Source organism: Phoxinus phoxinus, assembly GCF_949152265.1.
Source record: "Phoxinus phoxinus genome assembly, chromosome: 2".
Lineage (NCBI taxonomy): Eukaryota > Metazoa > Chordata > Actinopteri > Cypriniformes > Leuciscidae > Phoxinus > Phoxinus phoxinus.
In genome coordinates, this window is record NC_136877.1 from 33798810 (window position 1) to 33806779 (window position 7970).

At 40.5% G+C, this 7970-nt stretch overlaps 1 long non-coding RNA gene across 1 annotated transcript; it reads left to right on the forward strand.

The window, feature by feature from the left end:
• The first annotated feature begins 3980 nt into the window (after positions 1-3980).
• Positions 3981-7211, forward strand: LOC306987670. The gene is made up of 3 exons (XR_013795226.1): positions 3981-4016; positions 6014-6189; positions 6289-7211. It is a non-coding gene; the product is annotated as an uncharacterized lncRNA (long non-coding RNA).
• Positions 7212-7970: the final 759 nt, after the last annotated feature.

Genomic DNA, 7970 nt, shown 5'->3' on the forward strand with positions numbered 1-7970 from the left:
ATGGACTGAATAATAAAGCTCTCTACGAACTTGACGAGCGATGCCGCGCTGAGGGACCATAGACTGTAATAAAAGAGTGACTGACTATGTCGAGTATGCACATAAATCATAAATCACACACACACTCTGAGAGTAATATTGTAAGTTACTGCATAATACATTTTCAACTAGAATAGCTGTACAGTGAGTACTGTGAGTAGCATGTCGCATTAGCTCCCAAGCCTGAGCTAACTCGATAACGTCGAGCTAGGTGGGCGTGGTTTCAGATAGCCAGGCTCCTCAGCTCCGCCTCTTCGCCCATATTCTGTTATCCGGGAGTGACCGTTTATATACTGTCTATGGGAGTGACGAGCGGTGACGCGAGGCCAAGATGGCGATGACTGGCTACGCCCACTTTAGGCTTGAAAAATGCTCTTCAGAAACCTACGGGTGACGTCACGGACACTACGTCCATATTTTTTTACAGTCTATGTGAAAAACGCTTCTTCTCTTGACACTTTTCTTTCTCTCTCTTGCTTGTGCACACAACGTCTCTCATCTCACCTCCTCCATTTCTAAATTGGCAGTATCTTGCTGATGTAGCTTTCTTTAATGCTTTTCAGCCAGTAGCTGCTGTTGGCAAGTCTTTGGTTTCTTGTCTCAACTCATTAATTCAAGAGTTGGATGGAGTTTGCAGAATGTTGGCTATAAAATATTAACTTCAACAAATCTTCAAGGGCTTGTTCAAAAACATAATAGGCGGACTAATTAAGAGAGTGGCCTGCAGTCAGAGTTTTACAGCTTATTCAAGTCTGTGTGGATGGAGAGCGCAGTGCTGCCTCTACATATTTGAAACAGCTTAAAAACAACATATTTTATATAGGAAGTGCTTTTTTATCTGCAGTGTAAATGGCGTGTTAAATTAATTCACAGCAGCATCAGAATCTGCCTTATTGAGTTCAGTTAACACAGTCTTATGCTTTTATTTTGGTGCGGTTTGTTAGCTGCTACGACATGTATTTCTTCAGAAAGCTGAATGTCAGTCTGTTCGTTGTGTCTGGAGGGACAGATCTCCTCCTCTCTTACATCACTGTAACTCTTCCAGTTTCACACACCTCATGGGATCAGAGGACATATGTGTTCTAGTTCGGTTTGGAAGGATGCCAAGTTGTTATTCAAAAATATTTCTTCAGCAATAGACAGATAGCAAGCTTGTTAAAGTGCCCTTGACATTTGACAATCTTTTTGTCACTGTACCAAAGGCTCCATATGGCCCTAGAGAGCATACTACGTTTGGGAGCAATATATTGCCAAAGCTAAACTAAGGCAATGCATTAAACATATTTTGAATGATAAACCAGCTCACACAAGGTTCAGGTGTTTTATTTCACTTAAGTGTATAAGACCTAGTGTAAAATATAACTTCTCATCACTGTGACCAAACAAAAGGAAAGAATTTCCCTAGCTGAAGTCCATCATATTTGGGTTTATAAAGACCAAATTACATTTAGGCAAGACTCTTTTAATATTAATTTGACTGATGTGTGCGATGGACTTGCCAAATTAGCATATTACCCTTTAAGCTAATGTTCAGAAAGGTTGTTGTAATTCTTATTACCTCTCATTAGGGATCAGCAAAATCACCCCCTTAATAAAACTCACTTTGTATCTCCACTAATGTGCTGTGTGCACAACACATTCATATCCTGGCCCTTTCAGCAGAGTCCCATAAAAGTTATTCATTTGTGAAGCACCTTAAAACCTTGCAACATGACCTTTTTAGGAGTGCTGATGCTTTGTGAAACATAAAACAGGCTGTCGCCTTTAATGAATAACTCTTACACTAACGTGACACGGAGCACAGCATTGCTAAATTGCATAAACATTATAACCACTCATAAAACTCAATGAGTCCTCTCTTGTTTATCACAGTTTGGTTGCAGTGTTTGCCTAATTTAATGTTACGTGTCTTATTTCACTTTAATCATTAACATCTGGCTGCTGAAAATGAAAGTAGCACACCAATGGACAGATCTGCCAGACAAATACAAAACGGATGCTTGCATTGTTTTGTAAAGCTCAGTAAAGAACCTCTGGATTAGAGGTAAAGATAACGCTGCTGAGCACATGCCCCTGGCGCTCTGTCAGATCACAGGCTTTAAAGCTGAAGTGATTGGTATATTTTTTAATCTTAATTGCAGTGCGGACAGAGGGGAGATCAGTTCTGTCTGGCATTTGTACTCCTCTGTAATTATAGATCAATTTGGCTGAAGCGCAGAGTTATCCATCCACACTTCTGTTTCTGGCTCTGGGGAGGATGTGTGTCTAAGTGCTGTAACAGGATCAGATGAAGAGCTAATCCAAGAAAGCAGGACAGACTATAAGACTGACCTCAGATCAGTGTTTGGAGTGCCTCTTAGAGTCAGATGGAACATCATGTGCTTATCGCTCAAAACAACATCTTGCATCTCTGTTTGTTTCATTCCATCATTCAGGTTGGCAATAGCCAGTCCTATTTTCTGATTTCTGTGATGAGTGAACTAGGGGTTGGTCAGGGACAAGAGCAAAAACTAGAGCTAAGCAAAACTTTATTGTAGGCCGGCTTCCAGGCTTGCTACTTTTGACATGTCTAATGCCTTCTGATGTCAAGCTCATCTTGTCAAATTCAAGTAAAATGCTTTAAAACCTGTTGTGAGGCATACTGGACCTGAGGTATTTGACCCATATCAAAGTAATAAAGATAAGTGGCTTTTGAAAGTCTGACTTTTTCTACACAAAGCACTGTGGGAGAACTGTCACACTTCACGGTTTCTCAAAAATGTTCCCTTTTAGATGTGCACCAGCCAAAAAATATAGAATTTTGAAAAGGAATGGATGGAGGGATGGATGGACAGATGAACGGATGTGGATGGATGGCTGGACAGCTGTCTTTCTGTTTGTGTAGTTTTGTCATGCACACAGTAAAGTAGGAAAAAGTCTGCCCTTTTTTCAGCCTTAGTTAAATTAGATAGCTTGAATGGTTTCAGAAAAATAGCACCAGAAAATCCAGTTATGAATATATAATTTCTTTATATACTAACAGATGAGGCCCTGGGGAGGGCATAAATGACTTGGCAACTTTTGATGTTTATGCATAAAATTCCTGTTTAAATTATAGATGCATCTATTTAGATTTCTGGCATCAGTGATATATTCAAGGTAACAGAGAGTTCAGGTGATTCTGCCCTCAATTCTCTGCCTATACACTGATGTTTGCACCAAATATTAGTTTACTGGAACTTACATTTGGGTTAACACATTTGAATGGCAGGAACATGTGTTTGTTCACCTCTCACAGGAACTTCTGCCTCAAATTTCCTGTATCAACACGCAGCCAGAAAATGTGTGCCTACACAACTAACAAAAACAGCTTGGTGTGTGTGCCACTCCACTGTGTCAATCAGGCCAGATCTTAATCTGTTTTCTCTCAGAAGCGTTAAAGAGCACTATCAGTGTTGATCTGTTGCCACTGAAAAAGTTATCTGAAAATAGTAGAGTGTGACTCACACTATATATGTTGATAGTCCACGGATCATTTATAGCGCAGCAGATTGTGCTGCGGTGGTGGGCGAGAAGCATGTAAACGGAGTTCTTCGTTCTAATAAACTCACATGGGAAGTGAGCCGCAGGGCGGGAATGAAGATAACCAGTTTCTCACAGGTGGTTCAGCTGACATCTAACAATGCAATTTGTGTTAGGAAAATATATTTTGAAGAGTGTATGGGGTCCAAAACAACATTGGACCTAATTGCCTTTTATTGTATGATACTTTTTTTTATTTTTTCCCCAAAATATCTTCTTTTGTGTTCCACAGAAGAAAGTCATACTGGACCTCATACAGTCATACAACATGAGGGTGAGTAATTAACACAATTTTCACTTTTAGATTAACTATCCCTTTAAATGAGAGCTACTTTTAACAGTGATGGTATTTTTTACTTTCTTAAAGCACAGGTTGAGAGGAACAAGAGAAAGATAAACCCCCTCAGCATTTGGTGGTATTGAGACTTGCTGTGCAAACATCTCAGATATGATCATTAGAGAACTTTATAGGATCATGACTGCAGAACATCACAATCAGGTTTAAAAACAAACAGACAGAACAAAAAAAAGTGCAATACATTTAAAGATTAGTAAAGTGCTGACTAGTACAGAATGCATTAGAAACAAACACTTCAAATATTAACAATAAAAATACAAAGTCAATTATACATTTCAAGGGCAGCATTCAAGAAAAACGAAATAAACAAAAAATAAATAAATAAAAAGATGGGGCTGCGGGTTGCCAGCAGGGGGAGACTCGAAGGACACTGCAACACTCAAATGAGTAGAAAACAACCCACAAAAAAGAAATAACCAAATCACTACATAACCTTCACACACCAGTACACACACACCACATATTACAAAAGACAAAACCTACAAGTCAACTCCCCTTGCTCCTAGACTCTGAGCTCCTAACAAGATAAAACAACAATATGGACAGAACACACATACAAAGAAATCATTAAATACACAAATCACAGAAGAAAATACTACATAAATACTAACAACCACAAATACACAAAATAACCCTTAAAGATGTCAAGATATCAACCAAGATACAAAAAAATGTATCACAACTTGGCATAACACAGCATCAAAAACAAACCCAATAACATTAAAAGAAAAGAAAAGGAAAAGAAAATATTTACAAAGCAAACAAACAAAGAAAACAACACCTTCTTTGGAAACTTACAACACACACACACACACACACACACACACACACACACACACACACACACACACACTAAAAGAGCATAGCGGGGCAACAATCTTCTTTTTCCACAAACCGCATCAGATCATGAAACACTAACCATTTATTACACACACTGCTACAGGGTCGACAAAAAGATTCAAACCAGTGTCGAAATGATGAAGGTACCACAAATTGTATAACACAGTAGTATCTACGTAATGCCAGCAGCAAAACAGAAGTGCTCTGCAGACAACGAGCGTGCCTCTGGTAGCCCCGGGAATGGAATCCTCCCCACCAATCAACGGCATACACCGTACGTCTGAAATAACACATTCAGAATTAAAACAAATGTAATATCAGACCACAATGCACAAGTAAAAACAAACTTCATACCTAGCGTGCAAGAAACAGACCAGAGAGAAATCAACATACACGCTGTAAAAAGAATACAAGGCATAAAGATGTAACCATGGTGCCATATAAACGCCACAAAGAACCTTGTTCCTACCTGTGAATGGGCTGCGAACGGGTTGACTGTGGAAAACAGTACAGATACTCTCCCACACACCATAGCAAGCAAACAAAGAAGCTTGCATGCGAGACCGGAAAAGGCATTAACTCTGTGACGCGATTCTCAACAAGGCAGGTCTATATCTTCTGCCTCTAGCCATGATGGGCTTACACAATAAACCCTAACCAATTAATAGTAGAGCGAGACTAACACCCATTCTGCCACAATTAGATTTTCTATATGCATTTAAATAGTGTCTTTCCAACATGAACAATGTTCATTGAGAAAGTAGTTTGATAAACTCAGCAGCAGACTTTCAATTGAAAGCAGCTCTATTATAAAATGGACCATTAGAGGACACTAACGCCTGTCATCGCTGGTATGAATAAACAGTACGTGTCTCATTATACATCTGCTGTACTCCAGTACACACTGGGTCACTTTAGTAATTAATCACCTAATTACCAAGAGTGGTTTTTCTCATCAACCGAGATGTGATAATGATAATGACAATAAACAGCAGATAGAATATACAGAGGATAGAATAGAGGATACAGAGGATAGAATTTCAATAACAAAACAACAACAGTGGATGAAACAAGTTGTTGCTTGCCCTGCAGTAAAATGACACTTAGGGTTATTTTTTAAGAGTGTAATTGAGCTTTTATCACATTCACTATGAGCAACTAACTTGGGATTTACTAAGCAATACCTCATTACTGTTTTTAAATGTTTTTTCTAAGGTAAAGGAAGAAGATAAAGGGTGATAGTGAGAAGGAGAAATTCTTTTGATTTCTAGTTTTGCAGTGAGTTCTGTGCACAAAGTGCAGATTTGTCACACTCCACTCAGCTGATTCAAAAAGTAAAATTGTAATGAGCTGTCATCCCAGCAGAAAGAGCTAAAGTGAGAATAAGAAAGGTGAAGATCTTCTTGTTCCATCCTGTTTATATATGACACGAATTGGCACTGATCTGTCTCTCACCTTCTCTTTTATCCAATCTTGCTTGCCTCCTATAGAGAACTCAGACAGTGACAAGAAATAAGAGAAAGGACAAGGCAGCAGCAGCTCCGTTATTCCACACTGGGGCGGTCGTATGGAAGCCAAGGAGAGTCTGAGTGATCACGACAATGTTCCTCTGACTTCACCTGAGTTTGATCAGGACTTCGAGTGTCGTGAGGATGACTCGATCTCGCTTGATGGGGGCGAGGAATTCTCAACATTTCTCAAGTGGGGCGAATCTTGGCTTCCCCTCGTCCTCCGAGGTGGCGGGTGGAAGGGAAGTGTAAACCATCTCCAGTGCAAACCATGGTCAGAACACGTCTGTCGCTTTATCCAGATTGCATCGCAGAGTTGATAGCTTCTAGGCCGAAGCCCGGTGCATTGTAGGTACCCCTAATCTTCCAACGGGTCCATGCCAGTTCTTGTACAAAAAGCTAGGGCAGTGCATTGCAGGTACCCCAAATCTTCAAACGGATCCGTACCGGTTCTTGTACAAATAACTAGGCCGAAGACCATGTCATCTCCCCATCCCCACTCCCCCACATCTGGTGCATTGCAGGTACCCCAGCTCTTCCAACGGTTCCATGCCGCTTCTTGTACAAACAGCTTGGCAGGATTTATAGTGATCAGGCCTGCTAGAGCATTGAGCAATATGTCCTTGCTGCAGACGTACCCGGCTATTTCTGCATTAGTGTCATTGGGTCATGTGATGGCCAGCACTGTGGTGGATCACCGTCATCTTTGGTTGACCCTGGGAACCTGCCCAAGCGAGATCGAAATGCTTTCCTCAGTGCATCGATCTCCCCATCCGGCTTGTTTGGTGAGGGTCTTGACGCATTTCAGGCGCGGTTTGAGGACTCAAAAACACAAGCGGAATCTCTGAAGGGTTCAATGCTGAGGAAATTTAGCAAACCAGTGCCATCTTCTCAACCACAACCAGCCAAGAGGCCGGCAACAGCGCCGAAGCCCAGTGCTTGTGGGGCTAGGCTGATGCAAACACAGCCTAAATAGCTGGCAGGGTCAGAAGGATCTGAGAGATATTTCTCTGCAGGGAATGAGGGGCAGGCAGATCCATAGCCCGCATGAGGGGGAGGAATGTCAGTCCAGAGGCAGCAAAAAGGACCCTGTAAGAAAGTGGGTTCAGCTTTAAGGGTGTTATTAAGAAAGAAACTTTCTATTCAGCATACAATGCCTCATGATTTGTCAAGACGGTCAAAATGTATTAAAACCACTAACCTTTAGGGGTGGGGGAAAATTGATTCGCATATAAAAAAAAAAAAACTCAAGCCAAAGCTCAAGCACAGGTGCCACCTCTCAGATGCTGGCGTTCCTAATTTCAGTAACTTTCACAGCTTATTGCTCTTGAATGATCCAATACACTCACAACTATGTCAAAATGCACTTCGTGTGGAGTTTTCACATAAACTGTTATGTCCTACTTGAACGAAAACAGTTGGGAGCAAATCGGATATGTAACATTATATTAGATCCGTATTAGCACTTGTTTTTTAGGGACAGCAGCCTAAAAATCTCACACTGCTTTTAACTGAATCACTTTTGTATCTTTATTATGAATCAATTTATATATAATTCATACAGTGAAGACTATACAGTGTTTTATTTTCATTTGATTATTCAAATTCTGTAGAACGCTCGTGGTTGAAAACGTAAAAATATTTTATCGGATGTGCCTTTCGTT